This window comes from Pleurodeles waltl, chromosome 3_1, assembly GCF_031143425.1.
Source record: "Pleurodeles waltl isolate 20211129_DDA chromosome 3_1, aPleWal1.hap1.20221129, whole genome shotgun sequence".
In the NCBI taxonomy this organism is placed as follows: domain Eukaryota; kingdom Metazoa; phylum Chordata; class Amphibia; order Caudata; family Salamandridae; genus Pleurodeles; species Pleurodeles waltl.
The window spans coordinates 1,505,495,363-1,505,510,858 of record NC_090440.1 but is presented as its reverse complement, the minus strand read 5'-3'; positions in this window follow the sequence as shown (position 1 = coordinate 1,505,510,858).

Sequence of the window (15,496 nt, the reverse complement as noted above, 5' to 3'; positions counted from 1 at the left end):
TAACTAACCCACACTAACATTAAAACAATACTATGCTACCTAATCTAACACTTAACCTATCATAACCACTATTAGCACATGAAAAGTCAAACATCAAGCCTCAATCCCACCTTATTGCACATAGGTCAGTACAATACAAACATAAACTATATCCTAAACATATATTACCTACACATATCAGCCTAAACAAATATATATTTCAAGGATGCATGGTAACTGTCAATCAATCAATCCATTTATACAGCGCACTACTCACCCGTTAGGGTCTCAAGGCGCTGGGGAGGGGGCGCTACTGGACGAAGAGCCACGTCTTAAGGTGTTTCCTGAACATCAGGAGGTCCTGGGTCTGGTGGAGGTGGAGCGGTAGGGAGTTCTAGGTCTTGGCGGCGAGGTGTGAAAAGGATCTTCCTCTGGCGGTGGTGTGCGGATGCGGGCGACGGGGGCGAGGGCTAGGCTGGCGGAGCGAAGATGGCGGGTGGGAGCGTGGAAGGTGAGTATGTCATTGAGGTAGGCTGGACCTGTGTTGTGGAGAGCTTTGTGTGCGTGGGTAAGGAGCTTGAAGGTGATCCTCTTCGATACGGGTAGCCAGTGCAGTGCTCTGAGGTGGGGGGAGATGTGGTTGCGGCATGGGACATCGAGGATGAGGTGGGCGGATGCATTCTGGATCCGTTGCAGCTTCGTTTGCAGCTTGGCCATTGTCCCAGCATATAGAGCGTTGCCGTAGTCCAATCTGCTGCTGACCAGGGCATGGGTGACAGTTTTCCTGGTCTTGACGGGAATCCACATGAAGATCTTCAGGAGCATGCGGAGAGTGTTGTATCAGTAAGAGGAGATTGCGTTGACCTGCTATGTCATGCTGAGGGTGGAGTCCAAGATGAAACCTACGTTGTGTGCGTGGGTGGTGGGCGAAGGTGCGGTACCTAGGGAGCTGGGCCACCAGGAGTCGTTCCACGCTGAGGGGTCGGAGCAGAAGATAAGGATCTATGTTTTATCGTTGTTTAGCTTGAGGGGGCTTGATTGGAGGTTGATTTTTGCAGTTGTAGGGTCTTTTGTGAGGGAGAGGATTAGCTGGGTGTCGTCTGTGTAGGAAACTATGTTGATGTGGTGGGTCCGTGCAATGTTGGCGAGTGGGGCCATGTAAACATTGAAGAGTGTTGGGCTGAGGGATGATCCCTGGGGGATGCCACAGATGATCTCAGAGGCTTCTGACAGGAATGGCAGGAGGCGAATTCTCTGAGTTCTGCCGGTGAGACATGATGAGATCCAGTCGAGAACCTTGTCGCGGATTCCGGTGTTCTGGAGTCGTGTACGGAGAGTGTGATGACATACCGTGTTGAAGGCTGTAGCTAGATCCAGGAGGATGAGTGCTGCGGTTTCACCTTCGTCGAGCATGTTCCTGATGTCATCCGTGGCAGCGATAAGTGCAGTCTCGGTGCTGTGATTTTTTCGGAATCCTGATTGGGTGGTTTTGAGCGCCTTGCAGTCTTCCAGGAAATGGGAAAGTTGGAAGTTGACGATTTTTTTCGATGACCTTGGCTAGGAAGGGAAGGAGGGAGATCGGCCGGTAGTTCTTTGGGTCATCTTGGGTTTCTTCAGTAGGGCGTTGACTTCTGCATGTTTCCAGATTTCTGGGAAGGTGGCTGACTCGAAAGAGCTGTTGATGCTGTCGCAGAGGTGGGGAGTGATGATGTTGCTTGTTTTATTGAAGATGTGGTGCGGGCAAGGGTCCGATGGGGATCCAGAGTGGTTGGAGGCCATGGTTTTGGCAATGTCTTCTTTGTTGACAAGGGTCCAGGTGTGGAGGAGGTTGGTGTTGCTTGGGGCGTTGGGTTCGAGGGTGCCTGTGGACTGTAGGTGGGTCTTGGGTTTAAGCTGTTGTGGATTTCTTCTATCTTGCGGTGGAAATGGGTGGCGAGGGCGTTGCAGAGCTCCTGCGAAGGCGGGGGTTCGTTGGAGCAGGTCCTGGGGTTTGAGAGCTCTTTGACGATGCCGAAGAGTTCTTTACTGTTGTGAGTGTTGTTGTCTATGTGTCTTTTGAAGTGGGTTCTTTTGGTGGTGCGGATCAACTGGTTTTGCTTGCGGATGGACTCCTTGAGTGCGATTTGGTCACACTCTACATTTGGCACACCTCTCTGTTGCTGAGTAACACAGGAATGGGATTTGTGCAGACTTGGATTCCTCTAATTTTTTCGAACCACTCAGGGCCACACAAGGGCCCATATTTAAACTTGGATTGCACTGAATTAGTGTCATTTTTTTACGCTAATTCAGTGCAAACCTAACTCCATATTTGTTTTCTGGACGTGAACACCTACCTTGCATCAATGAGATGCAAAGTAGGCGTTCCCATCCAGAAACAGACGATATGGCCTTTGCACCATATTTATCCCCCATGATAAAATCCAGCACAGTGGGATGGGGTCCTCAAATAATAGCGCTAAGCTTGCTTTGCGCCATTATTTAACACTTGGGTTTGGCAGGCGAAAGGGGACCTGTAGGTATATTTCCATGGTCAGACACCACGGGAATTGCCCATAGGTGCCATTCCCTGGCCCAAGGGACTTGCCCACCCACCCCCACCCTCACCTGGAGGACACCTAAGGACGGGGGACCCATCCCAGGTAAGTCTCTGTAAGTATATATATATATTTTTTTTTTTATCCAATGCTGCTCGGGGGCCCTGACTTGGGGACCCCTGAATGGCACTTGCCCAATGGCCATGACCAGGGGACATTTGTCCCCTGGTCATGGCCATTGAGGTGGCAGGCATAGCTCCTGTCTTCATTAAGCAGGAGCCATGTCCATTGGGGTTGTGCGCCAGAAAATGGTGCTACACTGCTTAGAAGCAATTTTCTGCCTCTGAACAGTGTAGCACCATAATTCGCAGCATAAGCCCCGGTTTCCCCTACCCCTCCCCAGCCCCATTAGTGTCCTTTCCAAGGATGCTGACAGGGCATTAGCGCAGGCTAGAGCCATTCCATAAATATGGCACCCGGCTGGTGTCTTGGAATGCGCTAGCTGGCGCTATACTTTTTCAAGAAAAACTGCGCTAACACAGTTTTGTGTGAAAAAAGTATAAATCTGCCTCAAGGTGCCTTGGCATGGCTTGACACACCTCATCTACTTTTGTGAGTGCCCTTGTGTCCCCTTGCATGGATCAACTACAACACAACTCTTAGGGCGGCATTATGAGGCTGGCGGTTTCCGACCGCCAACCTAGCGGGAAACTCCTAATAGGTCCAGCAGAGTGGTCGCCACCAGGCAGCAGCCATTCTGTTGAGAGTTTTGCTGATGGGTTTTCTTGTCTGTCAAACACATAACCAGGCCCTCAATGATCATGCCTCAGAGTGGTACCATCCTTTGTGCACAAGTGTATCTATTATTCAGAGGTATTCATGGAGCTTACCATAGCATGGTTTACAAGTGTTTCTGTTGCTACAAATGCTATTCAGAAAACGTGAGCAAATGTGCAATATTTCACAGTCCACACACAGTTACCAATTGAAAGGGCTTTATGACTGAGGGGCTAAAAATATAGCATAATATGTGTGTTCACTTTTCACTACCCTTGAGCGTACTTGATGTGTGGTACTTGCTCAATGTAAGTTTGACATCAGCCTCCATCACCTCATGTAGCACATGTGGACCTCACAACATTCACAAAGAGCAGCCTTTTTGTATTGAAGGCTCACACATAAGTCCCTTGGCTTATGTGTATTGTCCAGGTATTACTTGAAACTGAACATCAAATATTGTGTGTCATTAACATTTCTCAATGGAAAGTTCAACCAAGGCCTATGGCATGACACAACATGGATTGATGTGATCTTCTATGAGTCATGTGAGAAATTGGATTGTTGGGTGAATTGGGAAGGAGCCCTGGTCCAACAGCCACAGTCCTTTGCAAGGTGAACCACAAAAATTCACTCATTTAATCTGTGCTTACCTCTAGGTAGCTTGGAATAAAAACAGGTAGGCAAAACGTAATAAGGCAATGTGTTAAGTATTTATGCAGTACACAAACAGCAACACAGTTAAAACATAACAAAATAAAAATCCCACACCAATTTAGAACAATTTATATTATTTTGAATACATTTTTTGACACCAAAACCATCAAAATGCAATTACTCGAACTTGAGTTATGAATTTTCAAAATGTAATGTTCAAAATAGCAAGCCCTTCATTTTGGAAAACGACCACTTGGGCTCCTTTAGTACAACAATAAAGGGGCCCGAGGGGATGAAGACACCATTGGGGGTTCAAGAGTCACTCGGGCTGTGTCTAGATTCAGGTTCAAGATTGCGGGATCCTGTTATGTCCCTTTCGGTTTGAACAAGAGGCCAGCAGACTAGCCTTGGAGGAACTTCTGAAGTCCTGGATGCAGGTGAAGATGCAGGGCTCCACAGCACGGCTGGCCTCTGAAGGCTCAAGGCAGGCTTCAGGCAGCAAAGCAGTCCTTCCTGGTACAGCAGCAGTCTGGCAGAGTGCTCAACAGGTCACAGCAGCAGGCAGTCCTCTGAGAGTCCTTCCACAGGTCCAGTAGTGAACTGAAGAGTATGTTTGAGAGCCATAATTTTAGATGCTGGTGCCCTGTTCCTTGAAGTTGGGAAACGTTTTCTAGAAGGGTTTTTGAACTTCCAGCAGTGTCCTGCCTCCCTTGCCCTTTCTCCTAGCTGACTGCATTAACAATAGAGGGTTTTAAAGCCTAGTGAGTGGTGGAGGAGCCCACCCTATTAAGACGCAAGTAGGGCTGTGCTTCCTCAGCCCTCCCATCAAGTCACTTGATGGCCCATTCAGGGTCTGCTAATCCCCTATTGTGTGACTGTCTAGGGTGAATTCACAAAGACTCAACTTTCAGTTACACTGTGTCATGTGAATTAAGGCAGGCTGCAGGCACAGAGGGCTAAGGGCAGGAAAATGCCAACTTTCTAAATGTGGCATTTTCTGACTTGCAGTGATAAATCTGACTTTACCTTTCAAGAGAGTTTATCATTAGAAGTTCATGGATTCCAAATATGAAATATCTACCATCTCTAGTTTTGGAATTACGTCTTATTAACTCTAATAAGAAATCCCCATTGTTTTACTATGGGAGTGGTAGGCATCACAGTAGTGAAAAAACACATTTGGGAGTTTTTCACTGCTAGGACTTATGTACCTAGGGCCTACCTTAGGGGTAACTTATATGTAACAAAAGGGGAGTTTAAGCCTTGACAGAAGGTTTTAAATGCCAAGTAAACATCTTCAGGCTGCAATGGCAGGCCTGGGACATGGTGTGAAGTGGTACTTGATTGGGTGGCCCAATAGGTGTTACAGGCCCACTGATAGCATTTAATTTACAGGTCATGGGTATATCATATCCCACTTTGCAAGGGACTTACGTGTATTTTAAATATTTCAATCAGGTACATGCCATTCAAATCATGTATTAGGAAGAGTGCACAATCACTTTAGCACTGGATAGCAGTGGTAAACAGTGGTAAGGTACACAGAGTCCTAAGGCTGACAAGCAAAAATCCAGCAAAAAGTAGAAGGAGGAAGGCAAAAAGATTGTGTGTGACGCCACAGAGAGGGCCATTTCCCACAAGCCAAATATTAGAATTAATGTGTGTGAAGATTATCGTAATTGACGTAAATAGCTTCATCCATTAGACATCAACTCCTTTTCACTCATACATAATTCAGGGTGGTTCAGTGTGGTTTGTGATTAGTGTTCATACTGCTGATGATGTATTTGTGTGGTGGTATATGTAAGTTCTACGAACATGACTTGTTGCCAGACCAAAGACTAAGATGTTTTTGGTTAGATCATCTGAGTTCCCAGGCATTCTCATCATTCAGATTACATGTCATGCTACTGCTTATGTCGCAACATTTGTATTTCAGTGTGATTACCAGTATACAATTGCCACTGATTGTGAACCAGTTGGGATGCATAAAACGGTGTATATATAACTTTGTACACATACAGTTGTCTTCTTTTGACTTCACTAATTATTAGAGATATTGCTGTAGTAGTACTTTGTGCATATTAAGTACTCTCCCCACTAGTGTAGTATTTGCACTATTTATTGTTCTAATACTTTAATGTGGTATCCATTACATGATCGCTTTTAACATGGATATGAACAGGTGGATGCACACACATCTACATTACTCAATGGGTGATAGGCCTTCCCATCTAGCATATTTTTGACAGTCACCATAATACATTGCAGATTGTTGCCTATCTCAATCTCAGTGAGGCATGATTTTCTATGAGTGTCATATGTTTGATAGGTCACAATAGGACTTATTTTAGAGGCATGTCACCCTTTGACAAAGTTCCAGTCATTACACAGTCATTTTACATTGTGTAGTTAAAAGATGCAAATGGTACTTGTATTTTGAAGCGTATTTGTTGATAGTAGATCTGATGTAACAAATACCTAATTCATTACTTCAAAATATTAGCTACAATAGCAGGGTATGCAGATGTCTGTCTGATACATCTTCACTTCTTTTTGATGACTAACAGTGATTAGGTTAACATTTTCTAACAAAATTAAATGATGACCATGTGAAGATTTTTTGACGTGAGAAAATTGATTTCTTTTTTGCTGCTCAAATCTTGACTGAGTGACTATTGTTTTTACAAAGATTATAAAAAAAATGATAACAATTTGGTTCCTTCTCACATGACCTGCCATTGTGAAGACTACCTAATGTCTTTAAAGTAAAAAAAGCCAAACAAATATTCTGTGGGACTCATTCATCAACACTTCTACTTTTCCTTTGGAAGTCAAGCTACACATTGAGTTTGCACACTTTGAAACAAGTAGAAATGTTGGTGAATATGTCCCACGGGGCATTTGTTTGACTTATTATACTTACTCTGGTTCTCATTGGCAATCAGGGTAATTCTTCTGTAGCATACATATGTTCCCTAACAAGCACTTCAAAATTCAGTCACACCGTTAACATTTTGACTCACAAGTTACTCCGTGACAACGTGGCATATGTTCTGTCCACTAGTATGTGCAGTGTGGGACTCTAACTCATGTTTATCATCGAACAGAACACCTACCACATTCTGACAGCAGATAAAGGCGTTGAGCAATCCAAAAGGAAGTGCATGATTCCCTGAAGTAGATGAACTAAAAATCAAAGTAGTGACTCATGGGCGTTGGGTACCCATGCACAACCATTGAAATGTTTACCCAACAGCAGCTCCACCTCACTCAATTTCCCAGAAGTTTGCACTAGTATGAAACAGCATAAAGCAAATAGGAAAACACAGGGCTGGCTGAGATGGGCACTGGGGACAATAAACACAACTCTCATGCCTCTTTTCCTGCTTCAAGCACACTTTACATTGACAACATGGTCAATTGTTTTTGGGTGTTTTAGAAAAGTGATCAGCAAAGAGTCTCTCTGCAGCCTTTGCACATCCTCCAGAAGATATAGAGTGGAGGCTGCTGATTCTGTAGCAGCAGTAAGGCTTTCAATCAAGGACAACTGAAAGTCAAGGAAAACATGAGTCTTCTGGCGGTTGTCTGATAATAACCTATGCATTTTATGATGCCATCTGGATCAGGTGGGTAAACGGCTTCTTGTACCAAGTGCAAGTTTTATGGCTTGCATTTTTCTTGTCTACTCCCCCCATGTGCTTTTTGTAATCAATATACAGGTGGGTTTGTGGACTTTGGCCATCTGACCCCAAACCATGATAGGGAGCACATACAGATCACACCTATCTGAGAAATTGACTGCAAGCAGTTCATGGGATTTTTGGAGCTTCTTGCAAACAAGTTCCTGCGGGAATCCTTTGTGGTGACAACTAGCTGTACTGCAGGCTACATTGTCAGCTTTATGAAGCTCACTGAACATCTCAACTCCTGTATAGAAATTGTCCACATAAATGTTATAACCTTTGTGATGGAGTGACTGGACAAGCTCCCATACAGTCATTTCTGTGACCCCTAGCGTAGGAGGGCAACCTACAGGGCTTAGCATGGAGTCCTTCCTTGTATAGACTCTAAAGCTGTACACATAGCCATTAGAGCTCTCACACAGGATGTCCAGACTGATGACATAGCAAGCTATTTTGCTCGCAACACACTGCCAGAATAGCAGCTGCCCTTTCTACAGGATCAAGGACTCATCGACTGCTATATTCTTTCTAGGAGTATAGATCTCTGGAAACCTGGTAGACACATGACAGGCCAAAATGACCCATGACAGGCCTAATTTTGAACAACTTGTCATAGACTGGATGGTCCCGGAGCAATGCAGCAGAATTGTCATTGAAATGCACCATTCGCTGCAATAGCAAAAAAACAATCTCTTCCATATATGGTGCGAAGATGCGGATTTCCCAAACCATGTGAGTCATTCAGTAGGACTACAAGGTGGATTTCTACACTAACATTTTGAGCATAAGGCGCAAAAATATCTTCACCTCTGCCAGCAAAGTGGGAGTGCCTCCATGCTCCCTCGGAAATTGGCATGCAGATTTGTGGGCTGCAATTAGTTAACATCCAAATAGAGGCATAGTCAATTGGCAAAATGTTGGCCGTATTGACTTCACATACAGAGTCACCAATAAAAGGTGGAATTTGGGGCTGAACTAAATTGGGGGCTGCCAAGACAGCACTCCGTCTGGGCTTGCCACGACACACACCTGCCCGGTGGGTTGGTCTATCCTGTTCTTGTCCTGCTGCACAGACTGTGCTTGCGAAGGGACAGCACAAGTGTCCTCATTGTCTCCCTCACTGGACGAGGAGTCATTAGGTGGGAGTCCACAGACTGAAAAATCACCTGCAGATTCTGCTCCATTGTCCTCTCCCTTAGATGCTGTATCAGTATCTGCTGTCTCAGTCTCTGATCCTGCCTCGGAGCTGTCCTCCATAACCCAAATTAGGGCTTGAGCAACCATGACGCTATCTCTGCTACTGGCCAAACTGTTCCTCTAAAGCACTTGCCTATGTAAAAGGCAGATATGGTCACAAAATTGCTGGTGTGTGTGTGATGTGTGCAACAGTAAATGTCAGTCACCTTACCTTCACTTCTTCCCTTAATGAGTAGATTCTATGAAGACACTGAAAAAAAAAAAAAAAGATACACTATTACTTCATCTTGCCACACACCCATCATCACAGCATTTAGCACTGGTGGCAGTCATTTTTGGTGCTCCCCCTCCCATGACCTCCTCCTTATATTGCCTCACTACCACCCAGCAAAAGTACCCTTCATCTCTCCATAGCCCCTCATACATTTATTTAATTTGTTCTAAAGCACAGGTAACAGCCAGCTTTACTAATCCACTCAGCTATTCACGTAAAAATAGAGATCTGTTCTTTACAGCAGGCATATAAACCTTCTGAGCTGCTTTATGGCATCAAAACTGCCACTAAATAAAAGTATGATTTCTTTCTCTAACAGGAACATAATCATAGGAGTTATCGTGACATTTTTATTGCTGCCTGAAAGATATATCTATATATTTCTCTCATAGGGATACCCCCTCTCAATATACATATATATAGAGATAGGCTCTCTCTCTCTCTCTCTCTCTCTCTCTCTCTCTCTATATATATATATATATATATATATATATATATATATGTACCGAGACAGCGTCAATGTACATATATATATATATATATATAAATATATATATATATATATATATATATATATATATATATATACCCAAAGGCAAACCACACATGTATAAAAAAAAGTATGCTGCCATAGGGGGTTGGCCCATGTCAGGAGGGCCGATTCCGCCATTTCTACTGTGCTTTTTAAAAAAAATGTTTGTTAGGTAACTAAACTATACTTTATTTGAAAAATTAATGCTCCTGAGGGGGAGCCGGCAAACTTGCACGTGGGCAGACCACCCCAAACAAGATCCCTGGGACCATTTCCTGGCCACAGATCTCAACCGCGCTCTGATCCACTGCCAGGAAACAGTGCCAGAAAGGCAGACTCCCACCAGTGGCTGACACATGCACCTAAGGAGTCAATGTAAATCATTAAAATGATTAAACAGATAAGTTATGTTAATTAAAATCAAATCACACATAAAGGAAGTTCTTTTGTTTTCAACATCCAAGAAACTGTTATTCTCTTGTGATATTTTTTGCATTAAAAAACGTAACTAGGGGAAAACCTATCTCAAAGAAGGACAGTATATTTGGCCAGTGTTCCTAAAAATCTAATCCAAATTTGTTCTCATACTTCAAAGGAGCACTGAGATTGGATTGCCAAACTTAAGAAATTGATGCACCTGTGGCACGAATGGTATGATTTGTGTAAGAAATCGGGTTAGTTTTTGGAGGAGTTGGAAGCCCCTCGCAGCCAACAACCAAAATCCTTGTTAGGATGAACCATAGAAGGCTGTAAATTAACCTGTGTTTATCCCTAAGGTGTCTTGGCACAAAAGCAGTCAAGTTTATTTTAGAAGCAATGTGTAAAGTATTCTGCAAAACCCAGACAGCACTAAAGGGAAAACACAACACAAAAAACATCCCAAACTGATTTTTAGTAAATATCATGAGACCAAAGTGACAAAAGTCTAATTAGTTGAACTGTAGTAATGCAATTGGAAAGTTGTAGGTAGGTATAAAACCTAAAAACACAAATCGCCACTCAAGTCATCTGATAGCGGTAAAGCGGTGGAGCACTCACAAGCTCAGACCCACTACAATTTAATATGGACTGGATATGGAGATCAGGTTAGTTCCACTGAAAAAGTTACCTTCTAAAGTCCGGCGTGAAGAGTACAGTACTTCAGGATTTCTCCTTTTCATGTAGAGGAGCACAGTATTATTCCAGCCAAAGTTCCAGGAAATGAGGAGGCACCTCCTCAGGATCAGGGACTGACTATAGAAGAGGCTAGCAGGACTCAGGCAGATCTAGTTGCAGGTACAGGAAGGTCCAGTTGAGCAGGTTGGCTCAGCGGTTGCGGAGGGCCCTCTGGAGTTTGTTGTGTCCCTAAACCTCAGAACAGGAGGTCAACCAACTAACATTTGGAGTCATTCACATCTTTTTTAGAATAAGGAGATGGTCCTCTCTCTTGCAAGCAGCAAGGCAGGCCTCAAGCAGCAGGTCAGTTCTCTGGGCAATAAGTCAAGCCTCAAGCAGCAGGGCACTCCCCTGGTAGCAGCTGTGCAGTCTTCTGAGGAACAAGGCAGTCCTTCTGCTATAATGTCCGCAGGTCAAGGAGTATGCTGAATAGCGGTTCAGGAGATTCAATATTTATTCCTAGGGCCACCCTTTGAAGCAGCAGATTTTCTAGGCTACTTCCACATCTGGTTCTGTAAAGCACTTCTCTTCCTCTACCAAACTCCAAGAATCCTAAAGTGGCACAAGGCTAGTATCAAGTTCCTCTGTGTGTGTGTGTGCTGTAGGCAGCCCTTTGAAATGTAAGTGAGGCAGGGAACAGTTCCGCACCAGCAATCCAGGCAGGTTGGGTCACTCCCATATACACCCAGGTCCCATGGTTCACTAGCTGGGCCTAATACACATTATTAGTAGAGGGCCCGTGAACAGGCCTTGGCAGCTGGTAACTCTTGGAAGGCCTAAGAACAATTAGGCAAGAAAATGCCACCTGCTTTCAAAAATGTATTCTAAAAATCTGACTTTGCCATTAAAGAAGATTTTATATTACAACTCATTTGAGTCACAGCATGACATTTCAACATGTCATGTGAATCACAGTGTGACATTTCAACATGTTCCCAATCAATTGTTGGCATTTATTAAACATAGCCTTTGTTGTCCAACAGGAAAAGTAGGCCTTACAGTAGTGAAAAACAAATTTAGACTTTTTCACTACCTGGACATGTAAAACTTAAAAACACATGTTCTACTTTTTAAATGCAATGCACTGAGTACAAGGGTCTACCTTGGGAGTAACATATGTTTTAAAAAGGAAGGTTTAAGCTTGGCAAAAGTTTTATTTTGCCAGGTCGAATTGTCAGCTCAAAACTACCATACAGGCTGCAGTGGCTGGCCTGAGACATAACTTTAGTGGGTGGTACAGTGAGTGATGCAGGCCCACTACTAGCATTTGATGTACAGGCCCTGGGTACATGTATCACTACTTTACTAGGCGCTTGCAGGGAAATTTGGTGTGGGCCATCTTTACCATGTTATAGGTAGAGAGCACAAGCACTTTAGGACTGGTTAGCAGTGGGAAAGTGCACAAAGACCTAATGCCCACAAAAGGAATTCTGAAAGCAGAAGGGGTGAAGGCAAAAAGTTTGGGGATGACCCTACTGAGAGGACCAAGTCCAACACTTTAGTGTTCAATCAAATATTTAAATTGATAAAGTTACTCTGTCCCTTTATAGGCATTTCAAAATAAGTGTTAGAAAATGGGTTATTGGTAAGGGCAGGTAAGTACCTACACTTAGCAATAGGCCATTAACCTCCACTTAGGTCCAGTTAAGTCTCAATAAATTAAACCCAGCTCAACTCTTGGTAGCTTGGCAACGAGCAACAAGGCTTAACTTAGGAGACATGTGTGTAAAGCATTTACAAATCACAAAACAGTAAATAAGTAAAACACAAAAAACAATACAAATACAACACCAATTTATAAAAATAGATTTCATTTGTATCTTTAAATTGACACAAAAACTATTAAAATTGCATAAAGGGAACCGGAGATATGAATTTTTAAAGTATTAATGCGTTTTAGTTCTTAGAAATGAATAGCACCAAACTGGTCATCTGGTTGCACCTTGACCGAGACAGCGTCAAAGTTTGAGGCCAACCACGAAGGAGCCATGCTCGGCTACAGCTCACAGGAGGCCTCGGTCAAAAGTTTGCCATCGGACTTAATCATTTTCTTGAAGATTTTCTTCAGCGGAACCAAGTCACCAGTCCACTCCGACCTCCTGGAACTCTTCCTTGGATACGCCTTGTGGGAGCCATAGGTGGAGATTTTTAACTTTGGACTTAGTTGTTTATTTCAAGATGAAAATCCTTTGACCGGGACAAACCTGAATCTTGATCCGACTTCCCTGGAGCCCTCTTCGGATACACTGCCTGAGAGGTCCTGGTCAACTTTCTACGTTTGGACTTAGTCACTTTTTGGGAGATTTTCTTCACCGGGACGAATCTGCATGTGAGGCCGGGTTGTGGTTGAAAAGCCGGCATTGCCGTGGCAGGTTGGTCCTTTTGTGGAGCTTTTTTCCAAAAGTTCTCCAAAGTTTTCCAAACTTCTGGATCTTCTTCAAGATGTTCTTTTAAGCTTCTTTTGGTGTCCACAGCTCATCCCAAGGTTCCAGAAGCTCTGAGATGCTCCTTCAGGGCGCAGACTACAAATCCCAGAATGCACCTGGCCCATACTCCAAAACGGCCACTGAATACTGGTCAGCTGGTCAGTTTCTTCAGGAGTTGGTGCAGGGGACTCTGGTTAGCATGTCTTTACCTGTAACAAACAGGAAGTCCCTCCTTGTACCAGTTGAAGCCAGGAAAACTCCTTCTTGTGGTGAAACCCAAGTATGCAGCTGGTGCAGTCCTCCAGAGTGCAGTGTCCAGGTGCAGGTCAGGGGTCCAGCAGGGCTGTCCTTCATCTCCTGTAGTTCTTCCATGTTGGAATCTGGTAGGGATCTGAGGTGTGGTTGCAGGTCTGCCAGTTTTATCCTTGCTCCTGTGTGAAAAGAACAGGGGGGTCCTGATTCTCTAATCAGGTGCAGGGTCCTTCTCCCCATGATGACCACTTCCTGGGAAGTGTGGCAAAAATCAATCCCAGGCAGCAACATTCCTCCAAAATCCATCATGGCTGAAAGTGATTTTGGGAGGTTACATCTGTCGGAGCCCACCCAATGGGTGCGGCTAAAAATCTTAAACACACCCTTCTCCTGACCTCGCCTAATCTAATCAAGGGGTCACCTAATTGTCTAGGTTTGCAGGATGTGAGGGAGGTGCTGAGTTCCTCCAAATTACCTTCCCTGCCTTTGAAGACCAGTTTGGCAGCCCTCCCCACTTCCTGTTTCCCATCTGCTGAGGGAAGATCTCATCCTCCAGGCATATTTCTTTGTGTTTAGCCCGGGCCACTTCACACCTCATCAAGCTAGCCTGGCCAGGCTGCCAGAGGCTGGCCAATCAGAGCAAAGCAGCAAACCACTACAAGTTTAAAACTCTTTACCTGAACAAGTTATATTAAATCCAACAATTGTAAGTTGTGTAAATTATTATGACAATTAATCTGATACCAGACTTGAGGTAACTGTCACTTCAGGGGACTTTATAAATTGAAGTAAAGGGCCAGATGTATCAAGGAGGCCTTTTGCGAGTCGGAAATAGCAATTTTAAAGAAAACGCTATTTCTGATTCGCAAAATGCAATGTATCACATTTGCGAATTGGTAATAGCAAAGTCTTAAAAATGGCAAATGTTATTACCGAATCGCAAATTGCGATACCGGCCTCATTCGCACCTATGGGCCTGTCCCATATCTGCAAATTTTTTGCATTTCCAAAATTGCGATTTCTTAACCAGAAATCGCAATTTTGGAAATGCAAAACCCCAGGGTGCTGGGGGCCTAAGGCCCCGTCTGCTGCACCCCAAAATATTTTTTTGCAACATGTAAGGTACACACATGCCAAAAGGGCATGTGTGCTTTACATGTAAAAAGAATTTATGCATTTTAAATGCATTTTTTTAAATTTGCACATGGTTACCACCAGGTTCAACCTGGTCGTAAATAGCGATTTCTAAATGCCCAAATCGCATTCAGGAATTGCTTCTTACATGTGCTAAGAAATCGCAAATAAGAAATCCTTATTTGCGATTTCTTATTTAGAGAGTCACAATTTGCGACTCTCTAAACAGGGTCACAATTTTAAGGAATCGCTATTTTAGTGATTCCTTAAAATTGCGTTCAGAATGTCATTCATACATTCTGAAATGGCTTTTTGCATTCGCAAACAGGCATTCGCACCGTTTGTGAATGCAAAAAGCTTTCATACATCTGGCCCAAAGTCTTCCCATTCTAGCCTATGGAGGCCATTCACTACAATAAGGAAAACACAGATTTGGCTGTTTTACCTCACCAGGGCTTATAAAACTATTTTTATAAGGTGCCTGCTTATAGTAACATGGCACCTAGCCTTAGGGGCAAATAGGGCACACCTTAGGGGTGACATATATGTAAAAATAAGGTAGTTTAAGACTTTGGAACTACATTTAATTCCAAAGACGAATTTGCATGTAACTTAAATTTAAAAGCAGCCAGCAAGGCAGGCCTGCCTTTAAAATGACACTGGGCACCTCAGCAGTGCACCTATGGGTGCACCACCTATGCTGGGGTCCCTAAACCTACATGCCCTACCATATACTACAGACTTATAGGTAGGTCGACTTAGCCAATTATAATTAGCTTAATTTGCATACTCATTTTATACAGAGCTCAGACCCTCGGACTGATTAGCAGTACCCAGGGCACCATCAGAGACAGGAAAACATCAGCAAAAGGTGAAAAATGGGGGCAAAA